The 22,735-nt window shown below is 42.3% G+C and overlaps 1 protein-coding gene and 1 long non-coding RNA gene across 4 annotated transcripts in view; one reads left to right on the top strand and one right to left on the bottom strand.

Annotated features, from left to right (window-relative positions):
• Positions 1–18,230, top strand: part of LOC141764130 (uncharacterized) — an 89,311-nt gene extending 71,081 nt beyond the window's left edge. For both annotated transcript variants that reach the window (XR_012593223.1, XR_012593222.1), the window contains one exon: positions 17,812–18,230. This is a non-coding gene — a long non-coding RNA (uncharacterized LOC141764130). The remainder of the gene's footprint in view (positions 1–17,811) is intronic.
• The window catches only part of LOC141764111 (B-cell lymphoma/leukemia 11A-like), a 145,034-nt gene that overhangs the window by 51,633 nt on the left and 70,666 nt on the right, over positions 1–22,735 (bottom strand). The window lies entirely within an intron of this gene.

The following is a 22,735-nucleotide window of genomic DNA, read 5'->3' as shown; positions in this document are numbered from 1 at the left end:
ATAAAAAACGAGGTCGTCTCAAATTCAAGTATTCACATCGTGGACTAGGACATGGCATGAACCTCTCTCTGACAAATCACTTTCATATGCATTAGCAATTAAGTTTTGTATGAGTAACATGCAGGTTGTACTCACTAACAGTAGTTTAGTGGTTTATTATTGTTTGCCCAAAATTTCAGTCCATTATAAATGTGCATTTTTTTACGAGCCTAGGCTGGTTTATGGCTATACAACATAATACCACTATAAACACTTCAGTAGATTTAAAGGGGCACTTCACAGATTCCACACACGAAGTTCAGTCACTCATCACGGCGAGTACTACTCAGCCTGTGAAAACAGATGATTAATTTATAATGTGGCTTCGGAAAGAGCTCTCCAAAGTCACACTGCCATCAGGGTTATCTCGGGTTGGGCTCGGGGATTCAAAATGTCAAACAGAAAGCTTGTGTTATAAACTGGGGGGTTAGGAGTTTGCATTTGCCAGGTCGGGAAAATCTAACAACAGATGCTCTTGGTTTGCATCATGGGAAATGTAGGAATGCAGTGTTTATGGAGCTTAAAGCTTCACTAGGCAGAACGTTTTTGGCATCATTGGGCACAAATTGATGGGAGACTTTGGCTAATTACAGGTCATTTCAGAGAGAGCGTTCCTATTGGCTGTGCTCCGGCTGGTGGGCGGTGCTTGGTATTTCCTCAACAGATCTCAACATGAGTGCCAGATCACACACTTTTCTCATTTTACAGCTAAACAGTACACTACAAGATGTTTCTGAAAACATCTGAGGTGAGAAATAGGCATTACAGTAACAGAATATTGATTCATATTTGATCAGCGCTGCCTAGTTTGACTGTTTGATCGGAGTTTGTGAGTGATTGACAGCTGCTCAGAGACGGCAAGGCTCCAGATTGGTTGTTTTCCTCCGGTGTGTGAAATCTTGCAGATGCCATTAGGAGCACCGAAGGACACAGAGGCACATGATTTTTTTCAGATTACCTGTCTCATGCACTATACTGTCAGGATATAGGGACTATTTTTTGTAATCATGCTACAGTTCTACCTACTGCAGCTTTAATCAATACTGGGCACTAAAAGCCAAAACATCTCAGGCTCTTCTTAAATGTGTCTCTTGCAAACCTATGCCAACTTTGTGGAAGTGTTGTACTGAGCAGATACAATATAGTTGTATCTGATAACGTCAGTCAGGAGGGCGTTATCAGCTGTAACCGCTGTATGAGAGCGGTGCAGTGGGGCACTCTCACATGCACGAACATTTACTAACCCTGTCTCCCAAAGAATTACGTTCCAATACAACTAAACTGCATAATCAACATATACGGTTTGAGGGAAACATATTTTCTCCCGGATTATGGTCGCGGTTTTATACATTTTTAAACACGGGATTAATGTTGTAAATGGAAACAAAAAGAAAATGCAAAAAAACAACATATTTAGGGTCAAGCAACAAAAATACTGCGTTAGGCTTAGTTAAAACAAAATGGTTTGGCTTAAAATTACATAAAAACATGGGCAAGAAATGACTCTGTTTCACACAGGACACAAAGTACAGTGTTTGTTTGACTGTTGGACCCATCCACCTCCCATCCTGCCCGACAGTAGTGGACTTTCTTGCTTGTTATAACCGTTATTATTCAATGTATTTTCATTCTTGGTCGCTCAATATACTACGTCACCTGCTCTGTGTGTCACTCGTTTTATCACGTCACTCGCTTCGGCCATCCGTAGTCTTACGGAGGTATTTGTGATTCTTTAAAGACAAACGTAGTCTGTGACAAAATATGTTTCCTTCCAAACGTAATTGAGAATGCAATTTAGTTGTATGGGAACGTAATTTTTAGGAAACAGGGCTGCAAATTTAGAATCTTTAATGATTTAACTATGATCACAATCTCCACTCACAGATAATAAAGGAATATTACGTGAACTTAGTCGTTTTGCTGTGCTTTTGGGGGGCATTTTTATGCCTTTATTGAGAGATGACAGGAAATGAGGGAGAGAGAGATGCAACAAAGGTCCCTTGCCTGATTCAAACCGGGCCGCCTCCACGAATGCTTTAAATATGAATATTACATCTAATGCTGTTGACATATAAACAATAATTATCAGTTCCTAAAGTGTGGTTGCACTAAAATGACCACATGGATAAATTCAGGCATTCAGTTTTGCTCAGGGTGGGACTGCTGTTTTGCATCTGGAAAACCTCAGTCCCTTGTCATTACTAATGCTTTTATTATTTCTCTGTGGATGCACCAAACTAAATTAGTTGATTTGGGAATGTTGAAAGTCATTCTGGGAAATGTAGGAAAGCACCTACTCATGTAGACAGCACAGGTTGAGGGAAAGGTACAGAAAATATACGCTAAACACTACAGATTGATGATAATCATATTAACCTTATTTATTACACAGCTTTGTTGAATACTCGTTTCTGATTGGTCAATCACGGCGTCCTACGGTCTGTTATTTCTTCACAACAGACCGTTGCTACAGTATGTATAACAGACCGTTGCTATGGGCGCAATTCTGATGTATGACTCTGGCGGACTGTTTTTGTGTCATATTATTGATTTCTTAATTAAGTAGCCGTTTAATAAGCGGGATAATGTACAGCTAACAGGTCATTGTTGTGGAAAAAAAACAGACAGTCTGGGTTTATTTCACAACAATGACCGGATTGCTGTACATTATCTCTTAATTATATTTTTCCATGTTATGAATGAAAGTTAATTAATCATATTTATTAAGATTTTTCAACTAATCACAACATGTAAGCCAGCAGCCAGAGGCCAGCAAACACAACCCTCTTTGATCACTTCAAGGAAAACTGAGCACATTAAAAAGAGAAGATAAGTTGGTAACAACATTTTGGTTGTGAAAAGTAAAAACTTTTTGAATGTGAGGGCATTGCAGTTTAAACCCAATTACAAATAACTGTATTTCCTAAAGTGCATGCTGCAGTTGTACAGGATGAAATACTTTATTGAATAGATTTCACTTAAAAAACTCTTCTGGCCAGTATCAAAGCCTGAGCGTCCTTCACCGTGCATTGTTCACAAACCAACAGCCGCTAATAATAGAGAGTGACCATCCCAATGTCAGATAAACGAGACTCCGGTTGTGAATTGCAGATCGGCCTTGCGTCACACAGTCAGCTAAACAGGGTATTCATCCTTCAGGGTTAAATATGAAGACAAAAAATTGACTGAGCGTTAGCGAGGGAAACGCGGATAAAAGAAGACATTTTTTAAAAACTTTAATAACTTAAGAGAGCACTCACTGTGGGCCTTCGCAAGGATTAACTCTTTGTTCTCCAAATGCTCGCTGATCAATAACCAACAGGCCCAGACATCTTTATTCGCAGACAGCTCAAATGCTGCTCAAAGGGAGGAAAAAAGAACAAGAGCCCCCCATTCTGCCCTCTCCGCGTGTTTCAAGGCGCAGACATATTCCTGTCTCCCCTTCCTTAATCTGGCCTGCATTCAACTTGGCCTTCTTTATGTGCAGCATTTCTGTGTGTGTGTTTTTATGAACATATTATGCCGCATCGGGTGAGCGGAGATCATGACACCGAATGGATTAGAGGCAATTCTAATGTGTTTTAAAAGACACACATAAAGAAAAATATTCACTATCAAGATATACTCTCAGAAATGACTCTTTTATTAGGAGCTGGACAAAATGATTAAACTATAACCGACCCTGAAAGGAGCATTTGGAAATTGCAGATAAGGGATGAGAATAACAACAGTGGTGTTCAGCAAAACATGTGTTTGCCTACGTAATCCCGGGGCCTCACTCCCACATCCTGGCTCCTTAAGGCTAATCCAACTGTAAACAAGCAACAATCTTTGCAACACATCTAATTATTAGAAATATGACAGAATGAGAGAAACCACACGAGAGGAGGGAGGGGGGGGGGAGAAAAAACAAAACAGTTTTCCTCTTAAAAATGTGTGCCCTCATTCCTCCCTCCCCGGTGGTGGACTCCCACAGTCCTTGGGCCTTTGTGTCTGTCTCCTCTTTATGAATAGAGGCTTAACCATGGCCTGAAGCAATGCGTCTTCTGCTCCCTCATTGATGGCCAATGCATTATTCATTTATTTTCATCATATCATCAGATGTGCATAAGCTTCACCCAGTTATTTTTGGGGAGCGGCGTTTATTATTGTTTTTTTCCTCCGCTACTTCTCGGGGTCTCGCAGAGCACATCGGCGCTATTCAATCATTCATGGCCTCTCAACTTTATCAAGACCCCGGCTGAGATGAAAACTCGTCCATATTATTGATTATCAGAGGGATTAGCTCCCAGTGAAAGTTAAGGTTAGCCCCCCGATGCCGCTGGTCAATGGACGGGAGCCAGGCCCTTTTGTCAGGAGAGTGTCACCGCACGCCACCCTCTTATGATGCTTTGTGTTAACGCACAGACGTGAAAAGTAACGTCCAAATCATACATGCGTTCTTAATAGGGTTGTCAAACGATTGAATATATTAAGGATTCAGGATTCAGGATTAATCACATGATTGTCCATGATTAATTGCGATCAATCGCAAATGAATCACCCATTTTTTATCTGTTCAAAATGTACCTTAAAGGGAGATTTGTCAGGTATTTAATACGCTTATCAACATGGGAGTGGGCAAATATGCTGCTTTATGCAAATGTATGTATATATTTACTATGGCAAAATCAATTAACAGAAAACAATGACAAATATTGTCCAGGATCCCTCACTGGTACCGCATTTAGCATAAAAAAATATATGTAGTCAAATCATAACATAACACAGAATACAAATAGCTAAATAATAGGTACACTGCGACAGTATTTTTATGTTAAAAAGACCTACCTTTACTTCTCAGGAAAGAATACAGAATAATTGTATCCCTCTGGTGTGAACTTGTGTGAATCTAGGCATAAACTAACAGGCTATTCATCAGTTTTCATTCATCCATTTAATTCATTAATTTTTGCACCTGCTTGAGTATTTCTTTCTCTTAGCACTCTCAATTTCTCTTTCTGTCTCACTCACTGAAGGCCCTTTCAGACACAACGCGACAACGGCACCACTGCGCTCCGAAACCCGTTATTTCCAATAGTTTGTACCGCGCCGTGCACGATGGCTTTTCTCTGCGTCGAGCAAAGCCCAACTTTGGGCGCTGCACGCTGTGACGTGCGCTGAACCCAGCGGCAAGTGCAGGTCAATGTGTCGCAAGCAGCTCTCTTCCGCCAGGGAAAAAACATTAGGTGTAGCTGTATTATTGTCTGGGTGGAAACAGTAGGACTTATACATGCGGTACAGTGCCAGAAACAGGTTGAGATAACAAAAAGGAAAAAAAGATGTGGAAAAATGTACATAAATCGGGAGAAATACGGGAGAATTGTGACCCCGGGAGGAAACTGGGAGAGAGCAATAAAAAACCTGAGTCTCCTGGGATAATCGCGAGGGTTGGCAAGTATGGTGTGTCAGTGTGCTGACTTGACTATGACTTGCCCCAAAACTGCATGTGATTATCATAAAGTGGTCATGTCTGTAAAAGGGAGACTCGTGGCTACCCATAGAACCCATTTTCATTCACATATCCTGAGGTCAGAGGTCAAGGGGGCCGCTTCGAAAATGACCATGACAGTTTTTCCTCGCCACAATTTAATAACAAGTTAACTATGACAGCTCTAGTTCTTAATGGTGTTATTTTTCCTTCAGTTCATTCAAACTTAATGCTCCCAAGGCAAGCGGTGACATTTTTTTTTTCCGGTCTTCAGCAGACAAAACAGGAGCGGGCCAATAGGTAAGATGAGGAACAAAGAGTTTGAAACTCTATATCCTGTGTCCACAGCCCTGTGTGTAAGTCAGCGCCCCGGACCAATTATCCATAGCTCTTTCCCCTACCTTTCTTTACTCCCAATGAAAGACAAACAAAAAAAACCAAAAGCAGCTGGCTTGCTCGGTGCTCCTGTATGAAAGCGCTGCTTCTCTCTCGACCCTCTCTTCATCCAGTGCCCACAAGTCTCCAGCCTTGACCATACATTATCTTCCAGGCTCAATGCTCCTCTTCCTCCTCTCCTTTTTCCCCTCTCCTCTCCTTTTCTCTACCTCTACAAGAATAAAGCGCTCCTAATGACCGCGGGCTCTCAAGGGCCTGCTGGTGCCCGGGTACTCAAAAGTGCATGTGCAGTGGAAAAAGGGGGGCACCTCCTCCTTCTCTTCCTCCTCTTTTATCACAGGTGAGAATAGAGGGTCAAGAGGGGTTAATGTGCTGCTGTTGCACAGAGGTTTGGGCTATCACCATGGCAGCGAGCATGTCGAATACCAAGGTGCATTTCCTTCCTCCTAAAAGAGAGGTTTGTTTGTGACTTGTTTTTTTGGCCTTTGGGTTCAACTTCATTTTCAAATTGTAGGTTGGAAAGGTTTGGCTTTGACACTTCCAAGTAAAGTTGAGGGCGAAGAGACAATGTTTTACTCCTGTTGAGCCAGTGTTAAGGAAACCTTGTACAGCAGAGAGCACTAAATCACCCCAAAGATCCATAAGTTCCTCTTTAAACACCAGCACATCGGTTCCCCCTGCAGTCGTACGAGGCCTGCGGCACATGGACAAAAGGTCAAGGGGTCAAGGGCTGGGGTCACTGGATGGGTTCAGGGAAGATAACAACTGTCGTTCAGCGGTACAGCAGTCATGTACACACACACTGTACATGTGGAAAAAAATACTTTTACCTTGACACGTGTGGCACACTTGGCTTTAATTGTGGGAAGCAGAGAAATTGTTTTGCACGATGCAGACCTGAGAAAATTAATCACTAAAGCCCTGCAAGGCTCCACGTGCTAATTTAAATTCTACTTCTGCAATAAATTAGCTCGCTCCTTTATTCTTTCCCCCTCAAACTTGAAACAAATGCAGGCAAATCTGAAATAATTAATTTCAAAGGGTGTGAATTAAAGAACATTTCCATCTAACCATTCCGATGCAATTTGCATTTTGATTTCTGCGATTTCTGCACTTTTTTTTTTTTACTACTATTATTTTGCTCCCTTACACTCTGCTCTCTCTAAAGGTTTAATATCAGTGTGGATCAAAAGCCTTTCATTAAGGGTTTCTGCGCTCCTTCCAGCATTGTTTGGCTCCTAGGATAACAACAAAGTGCTTTCCCCTACTCCAGGGCCAGGTTAGCAGAGAAGAAAGGAACGGTTATTCCTGGGCTAAGTTCACATCAAACACAAGGGACTCCAAGTGAGAGAAGATGAAAGCGCCAGGCCTGACCCGGAAGATTAGACCAACACTGCTGCCAGCTCTGTAGCACCCAGGGGCCATTCTCACTCTGGGATCCTATACCCCTCCTCTTCATACAGCACAATGGACTTTAGCACAGAACAAGCCTAGAAGAAGAAGAGAGTAAAATATGAGCAGAGAAGGAGATGAAGAAGCAGACGGAGGAAACAAAGCTACAAAGGAGCAGAGCGAGGCAGACAGAGGGAAATGGATGAGAGGGGAGAAAAAGAAAGAAAGAAAAATGTAATATAATTTCAAGAGTGTGAAACTGCAGACTATCCCAACCTACTTTTCTCGCCTCTGCTGCCGCCTCCTCTGACAGATAGCGGTGAGGCAAGGAATAATGCCGATTATCATAATTGCTTAAAGTGTGTGTGAATATTCATGATTTCTCCAGCCTTATTATAGCAACAAATCCACACCAGAATGAATGTAAATGCATTGTGATTATTTTACATAGCGCAATGCCCCCAATCCTTCTGCCCCTCTGTGTGTGTGTGTGTGTGTGTGTGTATGTGTGTGTGTGTGTGTGTGTGTGTGTGTGTGGACGGTGCTGCAGCTGCGGGTGTCAAGGTTGGGTGCTATCTCTAACTGGCCCTCATCAGCTGGCCGAGCTGTTGCCACGCATCACATGCAGAGGAGAGAAAAAGTGGGATGTGAAAGAAAGGGGTAAGATGGAGGGAAGTAAGACGTGGGAAATGAGGAGGGGATGCAGAGGCAACAAGAACACTGACTACGTTTACGTGCATTTTTTGGCCCTTATTCCTAAAAAAAACACAATATTCCTACTAAGCTGTTTACATGGCTAATGAAAATAAATATTCCACTAATATTCCTGCTTATATGCAGCGTGCATACTCTGATTAACGTAACCGGTGGCGGACTTGTTTGACCATGCGAGCACAGCCTCCCTCTTTCATTTCTTCAACCACCTTCTTGAAAAGGTTGGTGTTGCGATATCCTTCTTGAAAAGGTCGGATATTTGCAAAACCTGTTGTTGTCCAAGTCTTTCATAATATTTAAAAGTAGGTGTGTTTCTCCTTCTGACCAGAAATGTGGGCTTTTCTTTTGGGCATGCATTTCTGCAAACTGTCTGCTAGTTGGTTTGTGTTCAACGCACAGAGCTGGCCGTAAACAGGCAAGAGGCCGTGTGTCGCAAACTGTTGTAAAAAAACAAACAATTGAGATGCATATTCTGAATGCACTGTAGGCTAAATGTCATATCCCACATCTTAAAGGATAACTTTGTTATTTTTCAACCTGGACCCTATTTTCCCATGTTTTTGTGTCTCAGTGACTAATGGGGACAACAATTTTTGAAATTGGTCCAGTATTGAGGGAGAACGCTGCAGCCACCAGCTGCTAAACGAGCTGTAATGTAATCATTTGGGAACCTGGCACCGTCATTTTACGTCCACTAAAAGTGCTGTTTTTTGCCACTGACAGGCTCAGATTGGTATTATAAGTGTCTGACAAAATTATAGAAAGGACCCTACAGAGAAATATAACCTACCTTTCACTTGATCCGGTCTGTTTGTTGTTGTGTGTCTCACTCGGAGAAGTCTTGTTGTGAAATCTCGCATCGCCTCCACTTTGTTGAAATCGGCTAAATATTCAGCCATGACATTGAAAATCTTTTAAGCTGGGGACACACCAAGCCGACATCAAACAACTAGTGGCGACGAAGGCCACCAGTTGCGTCGCCTCACGTCGCCTGTGTCGCCAAAAAGTTGCAGTTGAACACACCGCAGAGACGACACCCGACGGGCGGTTACCACGTACGTTCTGCACCTGCGTGAGATGGAATAACTCCCCATAGCAGCAGGTCACGGTAGTCTGTGTTCATCATTCAAAAAGGGAAACCGGAAGACCGAGGACTGCGGATATACAAGCCGTTATTATGATACGTACATGAAATAAAGCTGCGTTTGCCGACCATTTTCACACCACTCTCACTCACCACTTAGCTTCATTCCAGATGGCTACTGTATGTCGTTGTGTAAATATCCGTGTTGGAATGATCAGATGAGATGAGGATGAAAAAGAAGAGCCTTCTGTGTTTTTACTCTTGACTTTACTCGTTGGCTTGCTTTCCTCACGTCCGTTTCTCTTTACTGATTCGTTTAAGATGAACCGCCAATCAGAGTGATTTCTCTCACTGACTGGCGCCGCCACCGATTCAACTGAATCGGCCGAAAAACCTCTAACGCGGGCAGACTAGAGTCGATGGTGACGGCCGACCGTCAGCTTGGTGTGTCAGGGCCTGTAGATAACACTAAGCTACTCTTTCTGTACTCCAACACAACAAACTCTGACAACACCGCTGTCCCGTGGCACTCCTCTCTCCACTCTCACTCACGTTTCCATCGCCGCCTTTTCCAGCAACAAGTCACATGACACAATGACAAACAGGAAGCGAAAAGTAAAAAAAAGTTTAATTTCTCTGTAGGCTCATTTCCATAATGTTGTCAGACACTTATAATAACACTCTGAGCCCGTCAGTGGCAAAAACAAAAAAAACTTTTAGTGGACGTAAAATGACTGTGCTAGGTTGCCCCAAATGATTACATTACAGCGTGTTTAGCGGCTGCAGCGTTCTCCCTCAATACTGGACCAATTTCAAAATTGTCAAAATGTTGTCACTTGGACACAAAAACATGGAAAAATAGGGTCCAGGTTGAAAAATACCCAAGTTATGCTTTATCGGAAAATGCTCCATTCGTAATAAGGCCTAATTCAGAATATCCAAACAGAATATGCTGTTATCAAATTCAGAATACTGTCATATTCGTAATAATAGAGGAATATTAGCATGCATGTAAACGTAGTGTGAAAGTAAAGAATGTGTGAGAAAGCGATAGGAGAGAACGAAAAGCAGGAGAGGAAGGAGGGGTCATCCACGCACAAACAAATGCACTTTCCCATCCTGGTTTTGAATTTGTAGAAAGGGGAGAGAGCTAAAGAAAGAGAGACAAAGAAAAGAAGAACATGGGTGAAAGAAAACATGGGATGTTGAGGTGTTGAAATTTGGAGTACGGAGGAGTGCGGTTGGGGCACATGGGACATACAAGGCACATAGCGTCGTAATATCAACACACACACACACACGCGCGCACGCACACACACACACACACACACACACACACACAGGCCCCCTCCTGCTCCTGTGCCCATGCTTCTGAGGTGCCAGATGGCACAGGACAAACCCTCCTTAGGGGAAACAGTGTGGTGACCCCTCCCTCTCTCACCCATACTTTCTCACACATTGAAGACACATGGAAACAAAGATGGAGGGGGGTGGGGGTGAGGTTATCAGTGATGCCCATCAAAGCACACACACACACACACACACACACACACACACACACACAAGCTATGCACGGACTTACTCCCGAGATGCAGCGATATCAAGGCATGCCATGACATATTCTGACGCGGGCGAAGGCTTTGAATAGCCCCTCAAATATGTGGCTAGCCTGTGGGCCTGCCTCACGGACAGTGCCCTGCATCAAACAGGAGCTGCCTTCACTTTGTCTGCCATCCATGCCCTGCTACCTGAAGATGCTATCTCACCTCCGCCCGCATGGTTCACAGTGACCCGCCCAACAGACCTCTGCAGCAACAGGACCTGTGAATCCTGTCCAAAAGCTTTCGTAAGGAGTGGTGGTTATGGGTGAACGGTCCAGAGACAGAGACAGAGAGAGAGAGATAGAGGAGATAGGAAGTTCAGGAATGAATGTGGGTGAAATTAGAAGAGCTGAAGCACATTGTTGCTGCTGGTGGTGGTCATATTAATCAAAGTACCCCCTGGCTTATGTCATATACAGTAAGTGGTGGCTGGGAAACAGTTTCAAAATGTTCTATATGTTAAAGGGATAGTTTGGGTGTTTTGAATTGGGGTTGTATGAAGTACTTGTCCTTAGTAGTACAGTAGGTTATTACCTACAGTAGATGGCGGCCGGCACGCCCAGAAGCAGACAGGAGTTACTGCACAGAAGCAAAGCAATATACTGCTGTGGATGGGTCAAACAAACACAGGACTTTCAACCAGGAGACCACTGTTTGTGACCCGTGTGAAACTAAAAGTAACGTTGACTTAATTTGTCACGTTAGTCACGTGACTTGTCGGTATCGTCAGTCCCGTGAGACACGTGAGTCTTTAGTCAGTGAAGTTAACGTCAACTACGACCATTTCTTAACCCTACCTAAGTGGTTTTGTTACCTAAACCTAACTTCCTGTGAAAATTGAAGTTTATTTTGAAAGGACACTATGCATGTAACGAGTGTATATTGACACGCCGTCCCTGGTCCGTCCAAAAGTAACGCAAGAGGGGTACCTCGTGCGTCAGTCTCCGATTCCGAGGGGCACTGACCAAGCGGCGGTATTTGACGACTTGGGAGCGAGAATGTTTTGGAAATGTATAGCTCAAATTTAGATCTCCACTGAGCCATTCAATGATATTTGGCCACATCGAAAAATACCTCTGTCTTTCTGCGGCTAAATAGTGACCTATTTGATTTCGTCTCACTCCTCTCTCTGCGCGCCGGCTTGGAAGGAAAGACTGCACTGGGAGGACAGGCCGAGGCGTCCCAACGGGCTCCACCACTTATCACCAGCCTTCTGAGATTCCACCAAGATTCACCCCCTTATGAATAATCTCACCCACGGGCACAATGGTGCATTGGAAGGGAGGGTGGGGTGGGGAGGAGGGGGGGAGAAAGCGACAGATTATTTAGAAAGACACAGGGAGGGTTAGGGATAGTTTGAGGGGGAGTGAGAAAGGAAAAAGGAGAGAGGAAAAGGGGGAGACGAGAGAGAGAGAGAGAGAGAGAGTGAAGCGGGATGGAGAGAATAAAGGGAGAGGGAAGGAGGAGGGTGGGAGGGGATGAAGGGCAGAGAGAGAGAGCGAGGCGAGAGGAAGTCTTTTGATGTGTTTCCCTCTCCAGAGCGGGCATCAGGGCGGATGGTGGATCCGAAGCTGGCCCCGCTGCTCGAAGGGACTGACTGGTTTATTAAACGCTCCCACCGCCCCCATGCCTCCGAGCATGATGGGATTAATGCTGGCATAACCCTTTACTAAATTCATTACAGGGGGACGCTGGCTAATTTGATTTGATATTATTTTAATAAAGTTCTGTGATGATTTGGAAGATTGTTTCAGGCTATCAGAAATAATTTTCCAGTTATTACCGCCGTTCAGGCAAGTCCTTTGATAGTGGCAGTCAGTCTTGGTGTGCGCAGAATACATTAGCCGTAAGTGCAAGTGCTTTAGCTACAAAGCTACCGAAGAAACACTAATAATGAGACCACTCTGAATTGCTGAGTGTTGTGAAATGGTGTTCAGATGTGCTGTGGGCAGGCGCCATGTAAGGCAAACATGACAGAGGAAGAAGAAGAAAGGGAGGAAGAGACAGAGGAGAGATATTCTGTATGCACTGAGCTTACACATGTCACCATTGTTACATCTCCTAGGGATACATGGTTGCCTTTCAGAGGAGCACCAGTGCTTTGTGTTATTCATGTGGTTAGTAAAGAGTCTACTACTAGCGTGGGTGTCTCAGAACAAAAACATGGACCATTTTCTTTTTTCATTGCTGTGGATTTTGTTTGTCAGTGCACAAATGATCAGATGTAGAGCAGGAAAAATGGCATGGTCCAGTGTTATTCTTTATGATTTACTTTTTTAGTAGGGCTGTCAATCAATTTGAATAATTAATCACGATTAATCGCATGATAGTTAATCCCAATTAATCTCGCATTTTTTTATCTGTTCAAAATGTACCTTAAAGGGAGATTTGTCAAGTATTTAATACTCTTATCAACATGGGAGTGGGAGAATATGCTTGATTTGTGCAAATGTTTGTATATATTTATTATTGGAAATCAATTAACAACACAAAACAATGACAGATATTGTCCAGAAACCCTCACAGGTACTGCATTTAGCATACAAAATGCTCAAATCATAACATGGCAAACTGCAGCCCAACAGGCAACAACAGCTGTCAGTGTGTCAGTGTGCTGACTTGACTATAACTTCCCCAAACTGCATGTGATTATCATAAAGTGGGCATGTCTGTAAAGGGGAGACTCGTGGGTACCCATAGACCCCATTTTCAATCACATATCTTGAGGTCAGAGGTCAAAGGACCCCTTTGAAAATGGCCATGCCAGTTTTTTCTCGCCAAAATGTAGCGCAAGTTTGGAGCCTCCTTTGAAGCTAGTATGACATGGTTGGTATCAATGGACTCCTTTGTTTTTTTCTAGTTTCATATGATAGCAGTATCTTCACACCAGCTTTAAAACTACAATCTACAATCTCAGAAAGATCGATTGCATTAATGTGTTAAAGAAATTAGTGCCGTTAAAACAAATTTGTGTTATCGTGTTAACTTTGACAGCCCTACTTTTTAGCAGTACTTGGTACATGTTTCTGACATACTAAGCGTATTTTACTTCTAATGTGTTTTGCTTAGTTTGCACAGTTTTACAGAATAATTAGGTTCTGTGTCCGTCTCAGTGATGTATTGGCCCCTCTGTGTTGGAATAATCCTGTTTTCCACCGAGCCTTTTGTCCACCTCATGTCATGAACCGTTGCCAGTTGCATATAATCCTGCCACTGTCTCTTCACCTATTTACATATTCCTCAAGATAATTGGAGACGTTGTAGATGTCTCACACTATTTCATTAAGCCTGCGTCCAGACCCTGAAAGTTTGTGGAAGAGAAGGGAAAGAAGTGGGGTTTCGGGGAGTGGGGGGGGGGGGGGGGGTCGAACTATACGGTAGTGACAATGTTTTTGTTTTTGTTTTTCCTTAAACCCCAAATGACACACATTTCCCTCTGAAAAGATAAGCCCTCAGTCAAAGGCCGCGGGAGATGTCTGGGACCCTGTGAAAGAAGTGGGAGAATTACCTACCAGGGGTCTGGCATGAAGAGAGGAGGGGGGGCTGTGGAGAAAGAGATGGTGGTGGTGGTGGTGGTTGGGGGGGAGGGCGGGGTTACCCTTATTCATTAGTCCGTCTGGGGTCCAAGGCGGGGTCACACAATGTGACGGTTGTTCTCCAGACCCCCAGACCCCAGCAGACACGTTTAATGGCCACCGTTTCCTCTCCAGACAGAGAGAGAAAGAGAGGGAGGGGGGACGGAGGTTGGAGTGAAGGTGACAGAGAGGGGATGGACTTTAAGAGACTAAAAAGAGAGGAGAGGGATGAATAAAACGTAAAGAGAAAAAGTGAAGAAAGAGAGAAAGGGACAAAACAAGATATAGGAAGGGGAAATGAAGAGGGGGCGGGGGTTTAGGTGGACCAGCAGTCGGAGAGAGGAGACGCATTTTTGGGTCATTGAGGTTCTCACTCGGAGCAAGTTAGTACCTGCCCTGGGAGAAAAACGGCACAGCATTCCACCTCTGGATGCCTCCCTCTCTGTTGTTTCACGAGCTCAAAGGTTCACAGGTCACAATTTAGAACAATTATTGGGGTCAGAGTTCATGGTTATCGTGGGTAAGTGGAATCACACAAATGTGGAATTTCACGGTCCACAACAACAACAAAAAACTCTTGAAAGTGGATGGTTTCCACTTTACATAAATACTTCAACAGCACTTGACTTAGCCGTCTATAAAATCCAATTAAAACGTTTATGTGATCAACACCTGCCAAATCAAATGGGATCACTCGCAACTTCCCATCGCTTATGGAAATGGCATGCAAATCGCATGTATATCACGTTGTGTTTTTGTTCCATTTGTGCGTTTCTTAACCAAGGCATTTGATAATGTCAAAGTGTCAGAGGTTTCTGTAATAGCTAGCTTTCTTTAAGTTCATTATATCCGCGGAGATACGCTGCTCCAGGTTCAGTAGCGTGGCCCCGGGCAGAAATCAATGTCCGCAAAAAAGGTTTTCTGATACCACAGCAAGTAATCAAGGTTACGGCAAAGGGCACGCATTAACACAATCTCACTGAAATATGCAGAGTTCATGTGCATATGTTGCTAGATTAAATCTAAAACTCAAATGTCAAGTGTAAATGCATGCAGATCCAAGCAAATAGGGCAGAGATGCTGCTATTGATACTATGGCTGCAAGGCTCAGCGAGGTATATGCATTCGGTTAGTGATGCTTATTCATATTTAGCCTCTACCAAGAATCAATTATTTTTTTAATCATCTGTTATGAAGACATGAATGTAATATAAATCAATGTCGATGTTAGAAAGATAATTTGCTTGTATTTGTAGCCCAAAACCATAGACACAACTAAACTCTAATCTATAGAAATATGTATATGTATATACTACGGCTGTCAATCGATTAAAATATTTAATCGCGATTAATCATGGACAATCACAAGTTATCGCACATTTTTTATCTGTTCAAAATGTACCTTAAAGGGAGATTTGTCAAGTATTCAATACTCTTATCTACAAGGGAGTGGACAAATATACTGCTTTATGCAAATGTATGTATATATTTATTATTGGAAATCAATTAACAAAACAAAACAATGACAAATATGAACTCAAGCCCAACAGGCAACAACAGCTGTCAGTGTGTCAGTGTGCTGGCTTGACTATGACTTGACTCAAACTGCATGTGATTATCATAAAGTGGGCATGTCTGTAAAGGGGAGACTCGTAGGTACCCATAGAATTCATTGTCATTCACATATCTTGAGGTCAGAGGTCAAGGGACCCCTTTGAAAAATGGCCATGACAGTTTTTCCTCACCAAAATTTTGCATAAGTCTGGAGTGTTATTTAACCTCCTCCTTCCCTAGTATGACATGGCTGGTACCAATTGTTTCCATAGGTTATCTAGTTTCATATGATATCAGTATCTTCACTCTAGCTTTAAATCTGAGCCCGATACAACCTCCGAAAGATAGACTGCGTTAATGTGTTAGATATTAGTGGCGAATTGCGTTAACGCGTTATTATAACAATAACTTTGACAGCCCTAGTATATATACTGTACATGTACAGTATATCACATGTCATCAAAGTTAACTTATGCTCTGAACAAAGCGTAATGGCAAATGATTTTTATCTAATGGACCAGTTTTTCTGCCATTTACAAAAGGGTTTAAGATGGAATTAAAAGATTTAACATTAACTACCTAGGTATCCGTTCCTACATCCATCTCCAGAGGTTCCCTCTTAGTCCCCAGTGTGAAAGGTAGTAATTTGTCACTTTACGCCGGCTCCAATTAGATTAATTGCATTAGACAGGCTAGTTTAGTGAAACCCCCTCCTCTGGAGCTGAGAGACGTGGGTTTTCTGTCTTCTTTTCTTCTCCCCGTCCTTTATACGCTGTTTCTATCCCCAAAGGTTTTAGTTATGATCTTGAAAGATTTTGTGATCCGCTGTTGAATCATGTATCGCAAATAGAGCGAGCAGGTTGGATTATTTTAAGAAAACACCTTTATTTCTGCATAAAATATAGTTTTTCCAAGTGTAGTTAAACATCCAGGACACTAATTATTTCCTCTGAGTAAATACAATATTATTATTTATCCAAACAGCAGTAAAACAGCACCAACAGAAACCCACCTACATGTCTAAACCATAAATTCCTCCGTGCCTGCACCTTCCTCTTAAAAAGTCTGGTGGCCAAAACACGTGTTGATGCTGCCAAAGCCTTAGTTAGCACCGGTCGCCCCCGCTGACTAGAGCAAGAAGATTAGGGGTCATGTCAGCTCCAGATTATTGGAGGATTTTACATTTATAAACCTGTGCTGGCTCTAATTTAACTGCACCTTCAGGGACCTTAAAGCGCGGCTGGAATGAGAGAAACAGATGTGGGGCCCTGTTAATGGGGGAATAGCAGCGCTGGGATGGCTCGCAGTCACTTGAAAGCAGCCAAAAGAAAAGCTGCGGACACAAAGACAAGGCCAGACACGCTCACTCATGCCCTCGTATTCTTTCTCTTTCTGATTTCCCCCTTTTCCTCTCCATCACTTCCACACGGTTTCTCCTCGTTCCTCTCTTGCCACTTCCTCTCCCCTTTCCCTCTCTCTTCTCCCCCGTTTCCTCTTCTCAGGTGGAGCTTTGCTAAACCCGGCTGGGTTTCATGCCATGTACTGTTGGGTGGGTTTCCCTGCCAAGCGTTCGGCGTCCAGGGATACTCGCCTGGCGCTGGCACACTGGCCGCGGCCCAGGCCTCTGTAGCTTGTGCTCTGGTCAGCTGGCAGAGCAGTTGAAAGTTAAACACCTTGGACTGTGAAATCAAAAGGCACTGCAGTGATTTGACTTGTACGATCTTTGCAGAATATTATGTCACCGAGTCCTGAGGGGGAAGAAGGATGAAGAGATTGTGGGATGTGAAATATTGTGTCATGCTTGCTGATGTATGTTTCTGACGGTTTTAGGGTAGTTGGGCAAATAATGCTGACCGGATAGAAAGCGAGGGCTGAGATAAGGCAGAATATTCGAGCTAACATGCTGGTTAATATTTCTGTGAATACTGATCTCTTGTTTTCTCGTCCTCTCAACCTTTGTCCATCTGAATCCATCTCCCTCCTTAGGGGTTTCAGCCTGAAGTGGGTAAGCGTTTAAATGGATCTGCTTCCCATTTGAGGGCCCTCAGCCGTCACCATGCCTAATGACAGAGGGCACTGGATTCCTCTCCCTTTCTAAGTCTGAGAAATCTCACCATGGAAGGACCAGCTACCACAGACAGGGCTGTGCAACTGCAGATTGCGGGGTTACAGGGCTCGCCTTTACATCCATGCAAACTAATGAGCAGTATGTCTTGATATGCTGGAAGAGATACCCTGTGGAGTTTTTCTTGTAAACAAGGACAGTTATGTTTAGTCGGTGTTTCTCACCAAAGCGTATAGTGTGGTATCATGAGGCTTAACGAACCTGTTCAATGCATTTCTTTCTACATTTAACATTTGCAAAGCCAATAACCTTGAATATTAAAATGTACATTGCCAAGTGAGTCATTGAAGTATGTGTTGAATAACTAAGAAAACCAGTTCAAGGCAGAGTCAGAGATCTCTGTTCAGTGCTTCAAACTATCAATGAGAATGGAACAGTCAACTAACTAAAGCTGTGCTAAAGGAAGGGGCAATGTTTGTTCACCTTTTTGTCACTCTAATCTAACTAATGCAGAATAAACTCCAAAGTGTACTTTTAACCCTCTGAGACCCACAATAGACCTGTTTTTGTCTTTTTTGGGGGGGTGCAGGGGGTCTTTAGGGGGAGATAGCAGGTCAACAGTAGATGTAACATAGAAGTGGTGTACATCATCTGAAAGCTGGGAACCTGAAGATTAGTTTGAGATGCAGCTCAGCACTGTGTCAAGTTGTTCTAGTCATAAATCAGAAATAAACGTGAATTAATTAATTAGTTTAAATAAATTGTAAAAGTGTATAATGTTTACAACATTATGATAGAAGTGTATGGTGGTCATTCATGATCTGTTATGTCTCATAAGTTGTTGCAGCAATTTTTGGGTTGATACCATTTTTTACTGTAACTGTAATTGATAAAAATGACCAATAATCCTCTGAATGCTCTAGGTCTCTAGTTTGTGGGTGTAAAGTTTCATGAGGCTGTGATTATCCTAGAGGTCACCGCAGGTCATTTTATACAGTGAGGTCAAATAAAAAAAATTGGTCTCACTACAATGAAATGGCTACTATGGGGACTAACATCATCACACATGAATACAGTTGGGGCTCATTGGATCCACAAGAGTCTCAGCTTTACAGTGATACCCAGTTTATATAATTCCAAGACTGTTTAGTGACCCCAGTATGCAGAAATATTCAAGCACATGATTTTAGAATAGGAGAAAATAGCACATTTATACTGCATGAAAACAACTGCATTGTTTTTGCCCCAAACTGCATGTGATTATCATAAAGTGGGCATGTCTGTAAAAGGGAGTCTGGTGGGTACCCATAGTACCCATTTTAATTCACATATCTTCAGGTCAGAGGTCAAGGGACCCCTTTGAAAATGGCCATGACAGTTTTTCCTTGCTAAAATTTAGCCCAAATTTGGAGCGTTATTTAGCGTTCTTCCTGACATGGTAGGTGGTTCATGACATGGTTGGTACCAATGGACCCTTAGGTTTTCTAGTTTCATATGATATCTGTGTCTTCACTCTAGCACTAAATCTAAACCTACTAGAGCCTCTGAAAGACAGTAAGGTCAGGGTCTCAGGGGGACAACGATGGTATTGTCAATCTCAGAATGGAATTAAAACCACATAAGTAATTAAAAAAAAAATAGTTTCAGTTTAGTTTAGGGCTGTCAACGTTACTGTAACGCGATAATAACGCAAAATTGTTTTAACGCCACTAAGTTGTTTAACGCATTAATGCAATTTTGCGATTATTAAGTTGTAGCGGGCTCAGTTTCAAAGCTAGAGTGAAGATGCTGACATCATCACTAGTTTGTCTCAAAGAAGGCTAAATAACTAAATTTTGGCGAGGAAAAACTGTCATGGCCATTTTCGAAGGGGTCCCTTGACTTCTGACCTCAAGATATGTGATTGAAAATGGGATCTATGGGTACCCACGAGTCTCCCCTTTACAGACATGCCCATTTTATGATAATCACATGCGGTTTGGGGCAAGTCATAGTCAAGTCAGCACACTGACACACTGACAGCTGTTGTTGCCTGTTGGACTGCAGTTTGCCATGTTATGATTTGAGCACATTTGTTATGCTAAATGCAGTACCTGTGAGGGTTTCTGGACAATATCTGTCATTGTTTTTTTTTTTTTTATTGATTTCCAATAATATATACATTTGCATAAAACAGCATATTTGCCCACTCCCATGTTGATAAGAGTATTAAATATTGACAAATTTCCCTTTTAAGGTTCATTTTGAACAGATAAAAAATGTGTGATTAATAAGCAATTAATCAATATTAAATATTTGTATCGATTTACAGCCCTATTTTAGTTACATTTAGCACAAGCTCAAGAAATTATATTGTGTAAATTTAGTTTTTTTTGCTTCTATGTTATTGTGTGTCAGTGGGACCATCAGGCTGAGCGAGTGTCATACCGTGTGTGACTGACTGCAGGAAGTTGATAATCATAAACTGTCCCTTTAGATCACCTTACTCATAATGCTTCTGGCAAGTTCTCTCGTCCCAAAACTGCAAAACTGAATCAGCCTCATGCACATAAAATTACTGCCATCAGACACACATACACACAGGGACACACACCCACCCTTGTTATACAGTGGCTTGGTGTGAGAGGGGCAAAGCGGTGCCTCATCAGTGGCCAATCAGTGGTTCTGTTCCATATGGCACAGATCGGGAGGCATCACATGCTCGCCGGCTTCCCAGTCCTACTGCCAGACAGGCCTGTTAATTGGGCGACAAGATCAGAGGCAGTATTACAAGCCAATTAAAGCGATCGGGACAGATTGCCAAGTGATGAGCTCCACTGCGTAATTGAGAGTGTGAAGTGCTTGTCGCCTCTCTCTCCCTCGCCCTCTCTCTCTCTCTCTCTCTCTATATATCTGTCTCTTTCTCTCTCTGGGTTCATCTGAATAAGTGATGAGACTGCGGAGGACTGAAACTAGTTAGCGCATTAGAGATGTCACTCGAGACCCCTTCATCATTACTCTTAGAGCAGGACGCAGTGGATTTGGGTTAGAGGATTTGCTGCGCCGCCTCACTTTAGCCGTTGTACTGTATAGTGAGTGGGCCCGTGGTGCTGATGTACCGACATCAGAGCAGACAGCAAACATTTCACAATACAGGGAAACTAAAGCTCTCTCTAGACCCATCCATTCAAGTTTGAGAGATTTGTTGTTTCATGAATCTCTGTTTGTTTGATTTATGCCGTTCTCCTGTGATTTGATATCGGCTGTGTCATTAGTTTGTTTTTGGGTTGGTTTTGTGTGTGTGTGAGAAAGAGAGAGAGAGAGAAACAGAGAGAGAGAGATGGAGAGAGAGGGGGGGAGAGAGAGAGAGAGTGATCCATACGACAGCTACTTTAATTTGTTCTGGGAATATTGTTGTACTGGTGCAGTCCACTGGGTAGCACCTGCATGCCAAGTTTGCTTAATCATGCAAAAAGAACAGAAAAATGCATTACAGATGTCAGACCGCGTCCCGATAGAGACAGAGATTTGACAAACACCTTGAACCCTGAGAGGAAAGTGGTGCAAAATTCATTTTTGTAGCGTTCAGGTAGATCTGCTTGTCACCAGAATATGAGTTCTGCACCTGATGTTTAGTACATTAGCCGAGCGTATAGCAATTAATCATTATCTCTGTCTTCCCTTTTTGTATGCATGAGCAGAAAAAAATGTATTAATAAAAATAATATAAAAAAACATTTGAAACATCAACTATGTAAACTATTAAGGTGTTTGAAATGTATCACATCATGACTATACAATATATTCCATTTAATAAAGTTTTTTTTGTTTTTCGCTTACAAGAATCAATAAAAATGATAATGGGAATAATGTAAATATTGTAAATTAGGGCTGTCAAAGTTAACAACGCGTTAACGCAAATTCGTTTCATCATCATGTTATGATTTGAGCTTTATGGTAAATGCAGTACCTGTGAGGGTTTCTGGACAATATGTGTCATTGTTTTGTGTTAATTGATTTCAAATAATAAATATATACATACATTTGCATAAAGCAGCATATTTGTCCACTCCCATGTTGATAAGAGTATTTAAATACTTGACAAATCTCCCTTTAAGGTACATTTTAGATCACATTAGATATATTAAGTGATTGACAGCCCTATTGTCAATATTTACATTTCATTTCATATATTTCAGGGAGGAATTGAAGAAATTAGTTAAATTTTGTGAGAAGCTGTTGAATTATGATCCTTATGCAAGATTCACAGTATTTGTTTTGATGCAGTCTGATTTTCATAACTTACAATAAACAATGCATGTAATACATTTGTAATTTGGCCAATAAAACCACAGCATTAGTTAGACTTCATTACACTTAATTACGCAAAGGTCTTTCCTAACGCCCTTGCAATGCTGTCAATCCCACCTTGACAGCACCATATGAGGTTTTGTCAGCGAAACAATATAACCATAAGAAAACAAATAGTTAAGAAATGTAGGTTACTTTCATCAGTATATCTACAGACAGCACAGAGTCACCACTCATGACAAAACCACATTTCTGTGTGCTGCCGTTAGTTGAACAGTTCTACAGAGGCTGTCTGGATCCAGTCCAAACCTTCCTGCCACAACAGATCAATAGGCCTACAGACAAATAACGACAGGACACAGTACAAAATATGACAGGAAACAATCTGGAAAGCTGGAACCGGAAGAGGGGGGGGGGTTTAACGTGACAAAAATAAAATAGTACACATGTACCTCAACACATAGGTGCCGCAATAAGGGGAACAATGAGACTTTTTGTCCCCTACTTTTAGGTGTTGTGATAATAAAGTTGTAACGTCTAAGCCAGGTATTAAGG

This window comes from Sebastes fasciatus, chromosome 3 (assembly GCF_043250625.1).
Source record: "Sebastes fasciatus isolate fSebFas1 chromosome 3, fSebFas1.pri, whole genome shotgun sequence".
Classification (NCBI taxonomy): domain Eukaryota; kingdom Metazoa; phylum Chordata; class Actinopteri; order Perciformes; family Sebastidae; genus Sebastes; species Sebastes fasciatus.
This window is presented reverse-complemented; position numbering and strand designations above follow the sequence as displayed.